Source organism: Oryctolagus cuniculus, chromosome 12 (genome assembly GCF_964237555.1).
Source record: "Oryctolagus cuniculus chromosome 12, mOryCun1.1, whole genome shotgun sequence".
NCBI lineage: Eukaryota > Metazoa > Chordata > Mammalia > Lagomorpha > Leporidae > Oryctolagus > Oryctolagus cuniculus.
The window spans coordinates 84,797,246-84,816,660 of NC_091443.1; positions in this window are offsets into that span (position 1 = coordinate 84,797,246).

The following is a 19,415-nucleotide window of genomic DNA, read 5'->3' on the forward strand; positions in this document are numbered from 1 at the left end:
GAAGGAAATCTTTCTCTCTGTCTCTCCCTCTCACTGTCTATAACTCTAACTCTCAAATAAAATAAATAAAATCTTAAAAAAAAAACTCAATCTCACTCCAAAGATCTGACCTCCCCTCCCTCTCTCCCTTTCTTCCTCCCTCTCTCCCTTTTCCTCCCTCCCTCTCTCCCTCTCCTCCTTCCCCTACTTTACCCTACTCTTCCCCTCTTTCCCTTCCCTTCCCTTAACATATAAATTTGGTGACTAAGGTTTTAACTCATGAAATTTAAGGAACATACTCAAACCACGGCATTCCCCAATCCAAATGTGCTGGCCCAATCAGCTGTCGTTCTAGAAGTCAGAGTGCAAAGTGACACCAGATGATCAGATTAATTCATGCTAGTATGACCATGAAGCCTACTGCCCACCCATCTTTCCTCTCCCATAGCACATGGGAATGAGCATCTTGAGAGACCCAATACCTTACAGCAAAGGAAACTACAGCACAGGACACTTCACACCTGGGTAGCTAGCACCCTGCTGTTAGGGCACATGCATCAAGCCAGACCTTATTCCCATGTCCACTCAGCACAGAAGTTCTAAGAAATGACTGAGAGAGAGTGTTCGTTGGGAACATGGAGTCTGCTGCGCCATAGGAAGCTACCCTGTCAGCCACATAGCCTTGCCCCAGCTGGAACACCAGGCAGCCCTTGAGCTCCTGGCAAGTCCCCAGCTTCCAGAGTCTAAATCTCTAAGAAGAATAAGACTATGGAGCTGGATTTCACAATCTTCCATTTTTTTTTAATATTTCATTGTGTTTTTATTTTCTTTTTTTTTAACTTTTATTTAATGAATATAAATTTCCAAAGTACGATTTATGGATTACAATGGCTTCCCCCCCATACCGTCCCTCCCACCCACAACCCTCCCCTTTCCCACTCCCTCTCCCCTTCCATTCACATCAAGATTCATTTTCGATTATCTTAATATACAGAAGATCAGCTTCCATTTTTATGGCTCAGCGACAAACAAGGTTTGATTTTCAGGGTTCCAAGATTGTTCTACACATTCGTCAAGCTACTCTCAGTTGCACATTTTACAATACCCTTGCACAATGGAGTTACTAACCTTCATTTCTTCCTCTGTACAAGAGGGATAATAATAATGCAACTTGCCTCCAGGGGTTGTAGTAAGGATTTCAATAGAAACTTTTTTGTGGGGGTCAGTGATGTAGCACAGCAGATTAAGCCGCTGCCCACAGTGCCAGCATCCCATACAGATGCTGGTTCAAGTTCCAGCTGCTCCACTTCTGATCCAGCTCTCTGCTGTGGTCTGGGAAGGCAGTGGAAGATGGCCCTTGGGCCCCTAGGTTCAAGTGGGAGACCCAGAGGAGGCTCCTGGCTCCTGGCTTTGGATTGGCACAGCTCCGGCCATTGTGGTCATTTGGGGAGTGAACCAATAGATTGAAGACCTCTCTTTTTCTGTCTCTGCCTCTGACCCTCTGTAAATCTTTCAAATAAACAAATAAATATAAAAAAATTATTTGTAAATGTACTAAGTTTAGTTACTTTTTTAAAACTTTCAAAAAATTTTTATTTATTTGTATAAAGTGAAGATTTCATGTATTTTATATTTACTATTTTAAGGATGTAATGGCGCCGGCACACCAGGTTCTAGTCCCGGTTGGGGCGACAGATTCTGTCCCGGTTGCCCCTCTTCCAGGCCAGCTCTCTGCTATGGCCCGGGAGTGCAGTGGAGGATGGCCCAAGTGCTTGGGCCCTGCACCCCATGGGAGACCAGGAGAAGTACCTGGCTCCTGCCTTCGGATCAGCGCGGTACGCTGGCTGTGGCGGCCATTGGAGGGTGAACCAACGGCAAAAGGAAGACCTTTCTCTCTGTCTCTCTCTCTCACTGTCCACTCTGCCTGTAAAAAAAAAAAAAAAAAAAAAAAAAAAAAAAAAAAAGGACGACATGGCACTTCCCACCCTCCTTCCTGCACTCCCATCTCACTCCTCCTTCCTTTCCTTTCTTTTAATTTTTGTGATGACCTACTTTACATTTACTTTTTAAGCTTAACCCTCCAGTAAATACAGAATTCAACAAACACTAAGTAGAATAACCACTGTTCCTCCAGCATAATAGACAAGGTCTATAAACAATAATCAAAGCTCAAGATGCTGATTTCATTCAGATACAATACTCCTTTTAGTACTGTGTATATTAGCTACCACCAATCAGAGAAAACATGTGATACTTGTCTTTTTGAGACTGGCTTATTTCACTAAGCATCATGGTCTCCAATTACACCCATTCTGTTGCAAGACAGGATTTCATTCTCCTTATGGCTGGGTAGCATTCCATCATGTATATGCACCACATTTTCTTTACACTGTCAGTTAATGGACAGCTGGGTTTACCCCCTTGCTACTGTGAATTGAACTGCTATAAACAGTGGGGGGGGGGGTACAGATAACTCTTTCAAATGCTGATTTCATTATTAAACCATCTCTTTTCTCTTTCTTTGCTTGTGGGAAGATAAAGATTATGACCTATTCCAGTTTGGGACTGTGTTTTAAAAAGATCACCTAACCCTGTATGTGAAGCAAATGTCCTGACAATCCTCCACACTAGAAAATAGAAAAATATATGACTGCTGGAAGATTTAGGAAAATCTCAACTCATTTAGTGATGCCAGGTCATTGTGACAACTCTAAAAGCCAGGTGAGCCTGACAGACCACACACTCCGAAGTAAGGAAAATCAGAATTTTTTAGTCCACAGTTCTCCAGGCAAATCTGCCCTAAGAGCATATCCCCAGACAGTGAGTCAAGGCTGTTACAAGACAAATGAAGGCCTGAGCACCCCGTATTGTGGATTACTCATATGTGGAATAAAAGGAGTTGAATTCTGGGGCCAGCATTGTGGTGCAGCTGGTTAAGCCACCACTTATAATGCTGTCATTTTATATCAGAGAATTGGTTTGAGTTCCAGCTGCTCTGCTTCTGATCCAGCTTCCTGCTAATGTGTCTGGGAAACCAGTAGAAGATGGCCAAAGTGCTTGGGGCCCTGCCATCCAGGAGGAAGACCCGGATGAGAGCTCTAGGCTCCTGGTTTCGGCCTTGCCCAGCCCTGGCTATTGTAGCCAATTGGGAAGAGAGCTAGTGAATGGAAGACCTCTCCCTCTTTCTCTCTGTCTCTCTGCTTTCCTTTCAAGTTAATGAATAAATATTTTTTAAAATGAGTAAAATAAAATTAATTCTAACAGTAAATAAGATCAGCAAATTATCTCAGAGCATTTTTTTCTTAGTTTATGAGGTTTTGTTTGAGAGACACAGAGAGACAGACCAACCACGTACTTTTCACTGGCCAAATGCCTGTAGCTGCCAGGGCTGTTTCAAGGCTGAAGCCAGGACAAGAACTCCACCCAGGTCTCCCACATGAGTGTCAGGGACCCAGGCACTTGAGCCATTACTGCTGCCTCCCAGGTCTGCATTAGCTGAGACTTGACACCCCACCTAGGATGCAGGCATCCCAACTAGTGACTTACCTGCTATGCTAAGCACTCAGCCTTGCTCAACTGTTAAACAGATTTAAATGACACTGAAATCTGACAAAGGCAAAAATACCCATTTTTGAGCCTCAAAACTAATGAATGTCATCCATTCAATTATGTTAATTAGAGAGAAAGTCTGGATTGGGAGCCACTCTAGACAAATGTAGCTTAATTATATTTTAAAGAAATATTGAAAAACCATCAAAGTTAATCAAATATGGCGCAGTCAGTGATTTAGGAAATATTTAATAGTTTACTAAAACATAACCAAGAGTCTGGCATTGTGGCACAGTGCATTAAGTTGCTGCTTGCAACGTCAGCATCCCACATCAGAGCACTGGTTCAAGTCCCAGCTGCTCCACTTCTGATCCAGCTCCCTGCTAATGCCCCTGGGAAAACAGCAGAGGAGGGCCCCCACCACCCATATAGGACTCTCAGATGGAGTTCCAGCCTCCTGACTTGCAGCCATTTGAGGAGTAAACCAGCAGATGGAAGATGATTTGCTGGCTCTCTCTCTCTCTCTCTCTCTCTCTCTCTCTCACTTTTCCTTTCAAATAAAAAAATCTTTTAAAAATAAAATATAATATAACCAAGAAATTAAAATATGACCCAATTTCTATATACTCTCCACATACACATTTCTCCTCAGCTCTTTCTAGCAAACAAAAAAGCTGACAATGTCTAAGACACTTTGTGCCTAAGAAATACCTTCTTCAACGGGTTCGTGAAGAGGCTGTGAAGAAGCCCTCAGTCCTGGACAACGGAGATTAATATTTGGGTGAGAAGAAGTAGAGCAAGTGAGCAAGACTGGGAACTGCTGCCAGTGTCTCTGTTTCTGCAGTCCCTGGGCTCAGGCCATCTTGAGCTCAGTTCTTTGTCTACTCGGTAATGAGAGGCCCAGCGCTGTGCTTAGCTGTTAGGAGCCATGCTCTGGGATACTCTGGACGCGGAGTCTTTCTACATGTCAGGGTGACCTCAGGAACATGAGGTAGAGCGTCCTCTGCTTCTTTACAGCTCTTTGCCTCTCCCAGAAGAGAGCTACCCGTGAAAGATTGCCTTCTGCTGCCACTTGCCTAAAGAACCACAAATCACAAATTACAGAAATCTGCATGGATGCTCACAAAATTAACAAGTTGAAGCAAGATCTACAAAGTAATAGACTCCTCTCCTGCATGTCACCTACAGAGATTAAGTTTTAAGGCAAAGCAACCCATCACAAAGTCTAAGACAACACTGTCATCAATCAATGACTCTGAGGCCTAAATCAAGATGTTTGGAGATGATTAAAAAAAAAAAAAAAACCCTGAAATGCAATGGACTTGCCATCGTAAGGCAGCCACGTCAATCAATGCCTCACATAAAAACCCATGCAGGGAAAAAAAATCAATGCTTCTAAATGAAAAAACCTGCCTTCCAATATTAAATCTATAGAAAACTATTGGCCTGCCTTTTCTAAATTTTTCCTTAAGAGAGTTTTAAAAATTATCACACTAACAGATTAAACAGCTTGAACATTTTTTTAAAAAATAAAAACTATCACACCAAATTCAGAATTCAAGTTTAAATCCCAACTTAAGCTTTCACAAAATTTATTACTGTAGCTATGTTAATCACATTTATCATAACCTAAGCCCTGGATATTTTGATGGTTCACATAGGAGGAACAGCAGTTGCATTTAGTTCACCTTCCTTAAATAGCAGATTGAACTCAATCCGAAATAAGTGAGACTTCCGCTTTTTATCATGGTGGAATACCTGGCACCAGGCCAGCTTCAGCTCTCAAACTAGACAAAATACATAAATAAGTTACTTTCAGTTACTGACAACTTAACATAGCAGAGGCCTGGCATCCATTAGAAACCCAAGACAATCGTCCCCAAGAAGGACTCAGCTTAGGACAGTCCTCCCCGGAGAAGGGCAACACAAGGGCTGGCCACTACGACCACGACACCCTCAGAGTTATTTCCTGGACCACAGAATAGAGAGGGAGGACTGAAGAGGTAAAGACTGGAACCCAGGGCTGATGAAGTGAGATGATGTGGAGGACTGAGGACCACAGAGGAGGAAGCCACAAAACGAATGGGCACTGGGGATCCAGGTAGAGGCCCCTTAACTCATTGGTAAAACACCAAGTTGGACACAGTCGAGCAGCATTGTCCAATGGAGACTGCAGAAATCATATGGTGCTGCTAAACAGGAATTCTGAAAACTTTAGAGATTTTGCCTAATACCCCAGTTCTTCAACTTGGACTCCCACCCAGAGTAAGGGCTCATCTAGACTTGTTCTAACAAATCTTAGTAAAGCCCAAAGCATCAAACAAATACTACCATAAACTAACTTCCTGTCAAAATAAATCTCCTTAGAGAAAGACAATGAAATCTAATCTCTCAACAATGACCTTACATAATCAAAAAATATACATTTATGTTAAAATTGTCAAAGAATTCAAAACAGCTACATGTTTAAAGACTTTGAGAGGATGGACATAATGAATGAGCATATGGATATCTCATGAAATAACTTTTTTTAAAAAAATAGAAATTTCAAAACTGAAAAATTTAGGAATAAAAAACCCACTAGATGAGCTTAAAAATAAATTAGCACTGCAGAAGGAAGGGATCTTGAAGACAGGATAATAGAAAGTGTCATAACTGACACAGAGAGAAAGAAGGTTGAAAAATGAAAGTCTCGGTGATGTATGGAAAACATTGAGCCAGTATCCATTTAACTGGAGTTCCAAAATAGAGGAGAGGCAATTATAGCAGAAAAGAGATTAGAATGAATAATTTATTTTTCAACTAAATTTGATGAAAAATATAAAATATAAATATAAAATATATAAAATATAAAATTAATTTATTTTCAACTAAATTTAATGAAAAATATTAAATATAAAACATAAAAATATAAAAATCAATCAAAGCAAAAAGTCCAACAAATCCAAGTAAAGCAAATACAAAAAAAAAAACCACAGCTACATATATCAAAATCAAATAACCAAAAACTAACAATGAAGAGAAAATCCTAAAAACAGCCAAAGAAAACTGTACTTGCCTTACAAGAATAACAATGCAAGTGACTGCTGGTCTACCTTTAGAATTAGTGCAAACCAGAAGATGGTATCTTTAAACTGTGAAAGGAAAATGACCTGTCAACCTAGAATGTTATATTCAGGAAAAATATACTTCAAAAATAGAAGTGAAATTAAAAGGAAGAAAATCCATCAGCAGTATACCTACACCACAATAAATATTAAAGGAAATCCTTTAGGTTAATGGAAAAATTATACCAGATAGAAACATAGATCTACACTAAGAAATAAAAAGCAGGGGCCAGCACTATGGCATAGCGGGTAAAGCCGCCGCTTGCAGTGCTGGCATCCCATATGGGCACCAATTCCAGTCCCAGCTGCTCCACTTCTGATCCAGCTCTCTGCTATGGCCTGGGATAGCAGTGGAAGATGACCCAAGCCTTTGGGTCCCTGCACCCACATGGGAGACCCAGAAGAAGCTCCTGGCTCCTGGCTTCAGATCGGCACAGCTCCGGCCATTGCAGCCAATTGGGGAGTGAACCAGCGGATGGAAGACCTCTCTCTCTCGACCTCTCTCTCTTGACCTCCATCTCTGCCTCTCCTCTCCTCTCTGTGTAACTCTGACTTTCAAGTAAATAAATAAATCTTAAAAAAAAGAAAGAAAAAGCAACATAATGTGAATGAGTAAAATATAAAAGGATTTTTAATTTATTTAAAATAAGAAGTTGAAAAATAAGCAATGCTTTATGCGTTTTATGAGTTGAGGAAGTATATTACACACCAAACAAAAAAATTTTAAAAGATAGCTATTAAAAGTCCATGGTAGGAGGTAAAATGGAATACTCAAATGTAGTCAGGATGAGTAACAGAGGGGGCAAATATACAAGCAAAGAATCAAAAGCAAATAGCAAAATGATAGACAAGTCAACTACATCAATAACTCATAGAATGTCAGACTAGATTAAAAATCAAGATAAACTGCACATTCCTGTAGGAGGTGTACTTTAAATAGAACGAAAAGTTGAAAGTGGACACTGGCAAGCACTACACCATTCTAAATATATGTAGTTTTATAGACAACTAAGTAGTCTCAAAGTGGGGCCCCGCAATCAGATGAGAAGTACAATAATGATAAAGGGATTGGGCCGGCACTGTATTGCAGCAGGTTAACGCCCTGGCCTGAGGCACCAGCATCCCATATGGATGCCAGTTCTAGTCCCAGCTGCCCCTCTTCCAATCCAGCTCTCTGCTGTGGCCTGGGATGGCAGTGGAGGATGGACCAGGTCCTTCGGCCCCTGCACCCACATGGGAGACCTGGAAGAAGCTCCTTGCTCCTGGTTTCAGATCACCACAGCTTCAGCCATTGCGGTCATCTGGGGAGTTAGCCAGCAGATGGAAGACCTCTCTCCCTGTCTCTATCTCTCTCTGTAACTCTGTCTTTCAAATAAATAAAATAAATCTTTTTAAAAAAATGATAAAGGGATCGAGTCAGGCCTGAACTCGCATACATCCAAGAAGAAAACTTCATGTTACACAATGCCAAAACTGATATGAGGAGAAGGGAATGCACACAAGCCAAAAGTCAAAGTGGAAATTTTTTTTTTTTTTTTTTTTGACAGGCAGAGTGGACAGTGAGAGAGAGAGACAGAGAGAAAGGTCTTCCTTTGCCGTTGGTTCACCCTCCAATGGCCGTTGCGGCCGGCGCACCGCGCTGATCCGATGGCAGGAGCCAGGTACTTATCCTGGTCTCTCATGCGGGTGCAGGGCCCAAGCACTTGGGCCATCCTCCACTGCACTCCCGGGCCACAGCAGAGAGCTGGCCTGGAAGAGGGGCAACTGGGACAGGATCCGGCGCCCCGACCGGGACTAGAACCCAGTGTGCCGGCACCGCAAGGCGGAGGATTAGCCTAGTGAGCCGCGGCAACTGCCAAAGTGGAAATTTTAAACAGGTAGACAACACTCCAACAGAACAGAAACCTGAGTAACATCTGCAAGTTCCTTAACCCAACTCAGGAGCACCGCACCCACCCAACAGCAGACGCCCGATCCTCTCAAGCGGAAATATAAAGAGATCCTTGAAGCAGGCTGAGTGCTAAGCCACAAAGCAAGACTCCGCAAAGACAAGAGGATGAAGTCACACAGTGGGTGGTCTGGGACCACAGTGCACGGAAACTGGAGAACAACAAGATACCTTGAAAATCCCCGAATGTCTGGCGATTCCGCGCATCTTCACAACCCACGGACCAAAGAGGAAAAGCTCAGGGGAGTCAGACAGTGTTTACGATGGAGACGCAAGGAGCAGCCCTGGCTCCAGCGGTTCAGAGCCCGCTTTCCCTGCCGAAGCGCCTGGGTTTGCCTGCGCCTTCTGGCTCCTGACTCCAGCTTCCCGCTAAGACAGACTCCGCAAAGCAGCGGCAACAGCTGCGTGCTGTGGCTTCCGCTTCTCCATGGAGGACCTGGGTTGCATTCCCAGCTTTGCCCCTGGCCGGGTGCTGGTAGCCTTGGGCCTTCGGGCAGTGCACCAACAGAAGAGAGCCAGTGCGCTTTCTTTCTCTGTCTCTATTTCTCTCAACCAAATGAATTTTCAAAAACTTTAACAAACGGCTTTTAAAAAGTAAAACTGAGAGACAATGAAAATAAATTAACAGAGTTTGTAGGACATAGGTGAAGCACAGCTCAGTAGTAAATTTATTCTCTAAATGCGTTTACCTGGAAGGAAAAAATATAAAACCATTGTTCTAAACTTCCTCCTTAAGAATCCCAGAGGGGCCAGCACTATGGCATAGCGGGTAAAGCTGCCACCTGCAGTGCCAGCATCCCATATGGGCACCGGTTCAAGTCCCAGCTGCTACAGTTCTGAGCTAGCTCTTTTACAGTCTGGGAAAGCAGGAGAAGATGGCACGAGTCCTTGGGCCCCTGTATACCCGCATGGGAGACCCAGAGGAAGCTCCTGGCTCCTGGCTTCAGATCAGCACAGCTCCGGCCGTTGCAGCCAGTGGGAAGTGAACCAACAGATGGAAGACCTCTCTCTCTGCCTCTCATTCTCTTTCTGTGTAATTCTGACTTTCAAATAAATAAATAAATCTTTTTTAAAAAAAATCTTAGAAAAGGAGAGCAATATCAAACCAACAAAAATAAAATAATGAGAAAAAAGAGTAAAAAAAATGAAACAGAAAATAGACAAATTCTGGTATCAAAATGTGAATTCAAGAAGAAAACCACAGGGTAATATCTTTCATCAACATAAAAATTAATTTTAAGGGGCCAGCGCTGTGGCATAGCAGGTGAGGCAGCTGCCTGCAGTGCCAGCATCCCACATGGGTGCCGGTTCTAGTCCAGCTGCTCCACTTCTGATCCAGCTCTCTGCTGGCGGCTCAAGTGCTTGGGCCCCGGCACTCACGTGGGGGACCTGGAGGAAGCTCCTGGCTACTGGCTTCGGATCTGCCCAGCCATTGAAGCCATCTGGGGAGTGAGCCAGTGGATGGAAGATCTCTCTCTCTCTCTAATTCTGCCTTTCAAATATATAAATACATAGTTTTTAAAAAAATGTTACAAACTCAAATCCAGAACTACATGCAAAGGGTACTACGTCCTAAGAGGATTTTCATATAAGAAATGCAAGTTCAACCTTGGAAACTCAAAATGAACATAGTATAACTCTTCTCTATTTCAATTTTTAAAACTTTCCTCAACAGCATCTCATAGTTTTCACTGCAGAGATCTTGTATGCCCTTGTTTAGATTTATTCCTGAGTGTCTTGCTGGTTTTGATGCTATTAATTATACGTATTTTTCCCAATATTTCATTTTCCAGTGGATCATCACTGGCATTTAAAAATATGGTTGACTTTTGTATATTGCTCTTGTAGTCATCCATTTTGCCAAATTCATTTTTGAGTTCCAATATTTTATAATTTATTATAATAATATTTATAATTTCAACATGTGTGCCTTCTTAGGTTGGCATCTGCTGTTGCTGTTTTCTCGTAAATGTTGAATTCTTCTTGTTTCTTCACAAGCTGAGTTTGGGTAGTGCCCCAGGTCTTGTGAATGTTATGTTATAGTACTCCAGGTTATCTTTAAAGAAGAATGTTGATGTTTGTTTGCTTCAGTATGCCATCAACTAGGTGAGCTTCAGGCTGCTGGTTTTAATCTTCTGTAGGCTATGGTTACAGCATCAGTTCCAATTACACAGCTTTAGCTGTGCTACTTACATCTGTCCTGCCTGTGTGCCAGTGTAGCCAATCTGGGACCTTGGCGACAAATCTACCCAGTAACTTAGTTCTCAAAGCCAGCTCCCCTGTAAAGGGCCAGATTTCATGCACACACAGTTCAAAAGTGAAGCCAGAAATTCAGCCACAACTTTAGAAGGTCACTCCTTGACCTCGCTTTTCTCCCTGATCCCCCAACACTTTCTGGCTGTCTAGGGTCTGTCTTTCCAGTTAGTTTCCCTGCTCTGCCACAAACTTCCCCCCAGGATAAATACAAGCAGGGCAAAGCAATGGAAGCACAGAGAGAGAGAAAGAGCATTGGGGATCCACCCAGCACTCCTGGGACCACAGCTCTGACTGGGAAAAAGTGCTGCCACCCTCAGAAAATCAGGCACTGGCAGGATTAAACCCCTGCTTGCCACACCAGCATCCCATCTAGGAGCACACATCCACAGCATGGCCACTCTGCTTCCAATCCGACTCCCTGCTAAAGTGCCTGGGGAAGCAGTAGACAATGGCCCGAGCGCTTGGGCCCCTGTCACCCACATGGGAGACCCAGATGGGGTTCTGGGCTGGTGGCTTCGGCAAGGCCCAGCTGCAGCCATGATGGCCATTTGAGGAGTGAACCAGTAGATGAAAGAAAGATCTCTGCCTGTCAAAAAAAAAAAAAAAAAAAACCCTCTCTCTCTCTCTTTCCACCCCCCACCCCGTCACTCTGACTTGTAAATAAACAAATAACTCTTTAAAAAGAATGTTAGGCACCTGTCAATCACTACTGTTGTCACTGGGCTGCTGCTGGAGTTTTGCCTATGGACAGGCATGACATGGGGTGGGGGGGTAGCAGAGATTTTCTTCCACTTTGTGATTTTCAAGAACCCTTTTCCTGCTCCTTAGACCGAAAAAATAAAATGAGTTTTCTCAGGGCTTTTGATTCCATATACGGCACGGGCTACCTTTGAGTTCAAAAAGGGAAATTTCCTCAGCTTGCGGAGACCACATTCTGGGCCCCTTCCCCATCTGCCTTCTGCCATTCACACGCAGGTCCTCAGGGCACTGCGCCGACCGTGCCTTCCATCCGGGGTTCCCCTGTGGTTAGTGGCAGGGCAGGACAGTGTGTCTGCTCCATCACCCAGAGAACCAGAACTCTCAAATCTTAGTGTGTAAAAAATACTTCTATTTCTCAAAGCACTGTAAAGCATGCTGGCACAGAAATATGTGACATCCCAAACTTTAACATAAAGAAAACACTAATGTGTTTTCCAGAGCTGCCAGGACACCTCATTTTTATCCAGCTCTCGGAATAAAGATTCTCACGCCTCTTCCTTTCATTAAAGAAAATTCTGGATTTATGGAAAGCTGTTGGGAAACTTAAAACTTGTAATAACTGACCTCTGTGAACCTGGCTGTTTCAATACTGTACAACCTACATAGTTTTAAAAATTAGAAATAAAGTAGATGCTGAAACGGATAAAAGGTTATAGCTATCACCTATCACTAGCTGTTTCAAATTTCCACATTTTTCAAACATTTCCCTCCTTTCATCGATTAAATGTGTAATAAGTACTGAAACCATGAAATATATTCTTCTACTGAAAATACCAACTGTTAATATGTTGTTTTCTTAGGAGAATTATGAAAATGGGTTTTTGCAACCCGCCCCATCCCCGAAATGCTCAGAAAGCGTGCCACTAGAATGACTCATAGTTTTTTCCTAACTAAGGACCTCCATCCCTTGGGGCTGGCATCATGGCACAGTGAGTTAAGCTGCCACTTACAACACAGCAGCATCCTGTATGAGCACCAGTTCAAGTGGCAGCTGCCTCACTTCAGATCCAGCTCCCTGCTAATGCACCTGGGAAAGCAGCAGAAGATGGCCCAAGTGTTCAGGCCCCTGCACCCATGTGGGAGACCCGGATGGAGTTCCTGGTTCCTGGCTTTGGCCTGGCTCAGCCCCAGCTGTTGTGGCCACTTGAAGAGTTAACCAGTGGATGGAAGATCTCTCTTTCTCTCTCCCTCCCTCTCTCTTGTCCCTCCTCTCTCTCTCTCTGTAACACTACCTTTCAAATAAATAAAATAAATCTTTATAAAAAAAAAAGAGTGTTCATCCCCATTCTACAGGCAAATATAATCCCTTACACACAAAGATACACAGACAGTCAAGATTTCTGAAAGGCAAATATGTGCATTTTTACCAGTCACTCACTCTACCTTTAAAAACCACTGCTCCTAAAGGGAACCAGCTAGCCCTAAGTGTTTTCTCAAGCTGAACTGATCATCCTTTCAGCCAAGTCCTTGGCTAAAGAGACACAGCTCCTGGAGGCTTCAGGGTCCCCGGGACTGACAACCTTGCAAACAAACCTCCTTCACACCTTGGCAGAGAGGTCTACAAAAGACCCACCCTGTGCTTCCTCCGGGAACGCCTGAGCTAGAAACTTGATATGGTGGGAAGGAACATCAAAAGAAAAATGACAGTCTGGCTATATTACCAACACAGGACATGCGACACGCATGTTGTCCTTGATGCAGATGAAGGTCACAGAAGTGGATTTCCTGGCTGCGTCTCAGTTCAGGTCGTTTCCTCCTCTCTGGCTAAACGCTGGGTCGTGCGCTCTGGAAATGCTCTCCTGTGGATTTGGACTTGAAATACGCCCGGTAGCTCTCCAAAGCTCAGCTCTCCGAGTATCTGGAAGGCAAAGGCAGGCTCTCTCTGCACGTGCCACATGGCCACGTCCCCGTGGCTGGAAAATAAATGGGTTGACTGTCGCTCTTTCCCCCGGCGAGAAGTATGGGCACAGAGGGAGCATCCGTCTTCCCCACCGACCTTTCTCCAGGACGAAGCCCTGTTCTGGCCTTGCATCAAAGGCACCTACCCACACACACGCTTCTCCAGGAGTCCGAGCCTTCCACCCAGCATGGAGGCAGAGTTGACTCTGGATGAGAAAGCTGGAAAGCCGGCAGTCAGCACTTCCTCAAGACTTGGGGGCCAGAGTCTTCCCTTTACTTCTCTCCTCACAACAGCACACAATCGCTAAGAGGCTTCGTGGGGCCTGCACACTGCAGGATGTGCTGAAAATAGAACCCTTTATACACTACCCTTCAGGTTAAAGTTTGCTATTAGTCAGGCTGGCAGCTAATAAAAAAATGCTGTACAAGAAAGTCCATCCAAAAGCACATGGAAAATGCAACTGAAATGTAAGCTTATTTTCATGCAGAAGAATTTGAAATCCATGCAGTTTCTCCATAATACACGTTCTCATGAACTTTTTGAAGCTCCTTCATGTGATATGCATGGATTTTTAAAGGTTTGTGCACCAATATAAACAGCTTTTTACTCCATCTTCCATAAACTTGTCCAAATACCACCATATACGTGCTTGTTTATTAACACATGAAATATCAAGCTAATATAACATAGGCATTATTTGTGAGAAGACATGTTGATGTCATTTAGCTTAAATAAGAAAGCTAAACTCTGGAATGACTGTTGAACAGCAACAAACCCATCAAGTTGGACATCCAATTAATTTTGATTTTCTTATTTCAGTGATTATGAAGACAAAGTGTTTCAAATGGAAGTTTCCATAACTCACTTCACAAGATCAAAATAGTCTTCTCTCAAGGAACACCAACATTTCTCAAGGCTGTTTTGGTTAAACTGTTAATTGCAGTAAGCTTGTAGTGTAGTCAGCTTTTTGTCCTAAGATCAATATATGCCTCTTTGGCTCAATCCAGATTCTCAACACAGTTTATATCCATGAAAAACGTACTGTGGATACCTAATTCAACTTTAGTGCCATGGAGACAGAGAGAAATTTCAAAGACTGTTTTTTCCAGGTGTCTTCTGACTTATCTTTTCAAGCAAATTGACAGAAATGTTGTGTCTTGGAAAAGCAACCCCTCCAGTTGTTGAAAGCTTTTAAGGAAATCGGCCTCTACTTTGCCTTCTCTATCAATTGTTAGGGCAAGAAAGTTTTCAGTTTTGTACTTGCATGTATAACCATAACTTCAAGATTCTGAACTGAAAGACTTATCCTATGATCAAAAATATACGCAAAGTAAGCCAAGTCATGGACAAAATTCTTCCTTCCAGATTGCTCCAAGGGTGGATTTTCTCTCTCTGATACAGGTAGTGATGCTGGCAGTGGCCACCAAGTCTGGAGGACCTCAAGTGGTGGAAAAACCTCCTCATTCTCAGCTCCCACTTCTTGACATTTGTTTTATTTTCCTTTATTTGAGAAGGAGGGAGAGAGCTTTCCAATCTGCTGACTCCCCAAATGTCTGCAATGACCAGGTGAAGCCAGGAGCCAGGGGCACAATCCAGTCTCCCATATGGGTGGCAGGAACCCAAATAATTAAACCATCACTGCTGCCTCTCAGTGCCTACATCAGGAAGAAGCTGAAGACAGAAGCTAGAGGTAGGACTCATATCCAGGTACTCCAACGTGGGATATGGATGTCTTAACAGCTAGGCCACACACCTGCTGCTTTTGTTGTTGTTAATTTTTCCTTTATTTATTTGAGAGGCCAAGAAGAGAGGAACAGAGACAGACAGTACTTGACAAAGCACTGTGATTCGGAAACCTGCTCCTCTTCATGACCAAACTTGTTTGAGAGCTGGTGGAAAAGTCTCTGATGTCAATGTATGGGTGTGCGGAAAGAAATGAGTGGCGCCAACGTCAGGAGCTTCCATTTTCCACTGCATACCAAAAGGGAATGCATCATCACATATCCCAGAAGCACCATCTGTGCAGAGTCTGAAGCTTTTATTTCCAGGCAAAGTTTGTGTTGGGGGGGGGGAACTTTTGCCATTTCCAAAATACTAAAGGGCTTTGTAGTTTCCAAAAGCGATTCACGAAATAAGAATTTGTCTTTAAAGGCATTAGCATGCACGTAGGGAGCAAAAGCAAGGAGCTGGCTACCATGAGCAACGTCTGTTTGCCTCCTCCATGTACCAAGGAGGAGCGGCAACGCTGCCAGTTCTCAGCGACAGACTTCAGGAAGGTTTTTTAAAAATCAACTATTCCAGAACAGAACTCACCATGTACCAAGGGTTCAGCCACCAGCTTGCTTCTTTGCTGCTCTTGTTGTTCTTCTGCCCCTGTCCACAGGCAAGCTCAACCTAGTCCAGTGCATATGGCTTCTCTAACACCTCTCCCTGAGCATGGACTTCTGGGAAAATCCAAACGTGGAAATGGCTTAGCCAGAGTGAAGAATTTTCACTTGAACTTGCTTTTCAAACTTTTAGCAGAGTCTGAAAACTGAGAAATTACTTTTATGGATTTCTGAACAAACAAATGGTGCTAGGGAATACTAAAAAGTAACATAGGCATCTGAACAACGGAAGTCTGAACCAGGAGCCCTACTTTTAGTGGCACGGTTGCCCATGTGTGTTTTTGTACAATATGCATTTTCCATGACCTTTTTGTAGACCTCTCATACGCAGATTTTGAAAAATCCTGTACCAAAATAAACTTATTGTTTAAATTCTACTTTCCACAGTCTTTTTTGAAGCACTCTGTATAGGAAGATTGCATGTTTCCTCTAGCAACATGTTTTCAAAGTAGAGATGCATAAATATTTCAAGGTTTCCATAAACAACTGTTATGTGTTAGTAAGTATCCTGTGATTTCTGCTCATGATAAGATCACAGTTTCTACTAGCATGAGCACTGCTGTGGAACCATCTAAGGCTTCTCAATTTCACTCATAATTAAAAGAAATACTAAATTTCACAGGTAGGTGTTTCATTAGTAGTTAAGACGTGTCTTGAGATTGCTACATTCATATCCGAGTGCCTGAGTTAGATTCCCAGCTCTGTTTATCACTAATGTGCACCTTGGGAGTCACCAGGTGATGGCTCAAGTGAATGAGTTCCTGCCACCCATGTGAGAGACATGGACTGCATTTCTGGCTTCTGGCTTCTGGCTTCTGGCTTTGTCTTGGCCTAGATCCAACTGTTGTGAGTGTTTGGGGAGTAAACCAGCAGATAGAAGGTGTCTCTCTCCTGTTCTCCTTCCCTCTTCCTTTCAAATAAAATTTTTAAAAGACTAAAATTTTAGTTTGATGTTAGGGAAAACTAACATGTAGTTTTCTTCCTATCCAAGCTCAAGAGCTCCTTGAAATCTATCCGTACACCAAAGTTCAGAAAAAGTGACTTCTAAAAGAAATAGCCTGAGGGACCGGCATCCCATATGGGCATCGGTTCTAGTCCCAGCTGCTCCTCTTCCGATCCAGCTCTCTGCTATGGCCTGGGAAAGCAGTGGAAGATGGCCCAAGTCCTTGGGCCCCTGCACCCACATGGGAGACCTGGAAGAAGCTCCTGGATCCTGGCTTCGGATTGGCACAGCTCTTGCCATTGCGGCAATCTGGGGAATGAACCAGCAGATGAAAGGCCTCTCTCTCTGTCTCTACCTCTCTCTGTTACTCTGTCTTTCAAATAAATAAAATAATCTTTAAAAAAAGAAATAGACTGAGATTCTGCTCTGTCCCACAGCAGGTAGGTAAGTTGTCTGGTCAGAACTAAAATAAGAAAAGGAAACCCCAAAAAAAGCTGTAAGGGAACCAAACTCTCAGAAGGAACAGAGTACAACAACACCTTGTTCGTTTAGATGCCCACATACGTCTACAGTTGAGACAGCTCCCTTTTGGGTGGACAACTTTATCTACTCTGTGGCTGTTACACAGCCCCTCCCTTCAGCCACATGGTGCCTACTCAATGGGTGCACTGTTACTTAGGTAGAAAGTAGCTGTACTTTCAGGCATAAAGAAAATACATGGTGTGAACACCATGCTCTTATACTCATTGGGAATGATCTGGCTACCTCTAATATGGAGTGTCCAAGACTAAAGACAAATGCTCAGTGGCACCAGTCCCCAGTGGACCAACTAACCACCACATGGCAAGCTGACCAATTTGACTCTGAGCATGAAGTGAGCTGTTCTTTGCCATCTCTGGATCAGGCACATGTTTCAGATATGTTTGTTATTCCTACCCAAATTGCTTGTGAGAAAGCTACTGTTTATAAACTTACAGAATATCTCATCCAAAAGTGTAGTAACCATTTAATGTTGGCAAATGAAGCCCATACCTGGACCCACTCTGAGGAATTAATTGGTCTTATAATTAATAACTAACTGGCTTGCTAGAACAATGGACTAGCCTCTTGAAAGTTTAGTTACAGAGCGCAGTGTAAACCCTATGAAGTTAGGTTATTCTTCAGAATAGTCTTAAACCAACATACTTATATGATGTCATCTTTCCCACAGTCAGGATTCTTGGGTTCAAGAAACTCACAGTGGAGTTGGGAGTGGATCCCCTATTATTCTGAGTAAGCTAAAGAAATTTTGCTTTCCATTACCAGAGTTAGGCTTAGTGTGCCTGAAACTCAAAAATTAGATGAAGCTGAAATTGTTCCTCCAACCCTGAATAATTTAATCAATCTTAAACAACAAAAACAAAGCCAGAGGCCTCACGACATCAGATGTTAATATATACTACAGGGCAGTTATAATCAAAAGAGCTTGGTACTGGCACAAAAGTAAACATGTAGACCAATGGAACAGAATAGAAACTCCAGAAATCAATCCACACATCTACAACCAACTAATCTTTGATAACGGAGCTAAAATCAATCCCTGGAGAAAAGACAGTCTTCAACAAGTTATGCTGGGAAAATTGGACCTCCACATGCAGAAAAAAGAAGCAAGACTCCTACTTTATACCTTATGCAAAAATCAACTCAAAATGGATCAAGGATCTAAATCTATGAACTGATACCATAAAATTACTGGAGGAGAACATTAGGGAAACTCTGGAAGACATTGACATTGGCAAAGACTGCTTGGAAAAGACCCTGGAAGCACAGGAAATCAAAGCCAAAATTGACAAATGGGATTTGGTCCAGCTGAGAAGCTTCTGCGCTGCAAACGAAACACTCAGCAAAGTGAAGAGGCAACTGACAGAATGGGAGAAAATATTTGCAAACTATGAAACTAATAAAAAATTAATATCCAGAATCTGTAAAGAGCTCAAGAAACTCAACAACAATAAAACCAACAATCCAATAAAATAATGGGCAAAGGACTTGAACAGCAATTTCTCAAAAGAGGAAATTCAAATGGCCAGCAGACACATGAAAAAATGCTCAGGATCACTAGCCATAAAGAAAATGCAAACCAAAACCACAGTGAGGTTTCACCTTACCCCAGTCAGAACAGCTCTCACACAGGAATCAATAAAGAATAAATGCTAGCAAGGATGTGGGGAAGAAGGTACCCTAATCCACCTTTGTTGGGAATGTAAACAAATATAGCCATTGTGGAAGACAGTATGGAGATACCTCAGAAAGCTGAAAATAGATATACTGTATGATCCAGCAATCCCATTTTTGGAAATTTACCCAAGGGAAATAAATAAGCATATGAAAGAGTTGTCTGTACTCCCATATTTATTGCATTTCAATTCACAATAGCTTAGACATGGAATATCTATATAGATATATAGATATATACAATGGAATCCTACTCATTTATAAAAAAGAATGAAATTCTGTCTTTGCAACAAAATGGACTCAACTAGAAACCATGATACTCAGTGAAATAAACCAGTACCAAAAAGACAAATATCATATGTTTTCCCTGATC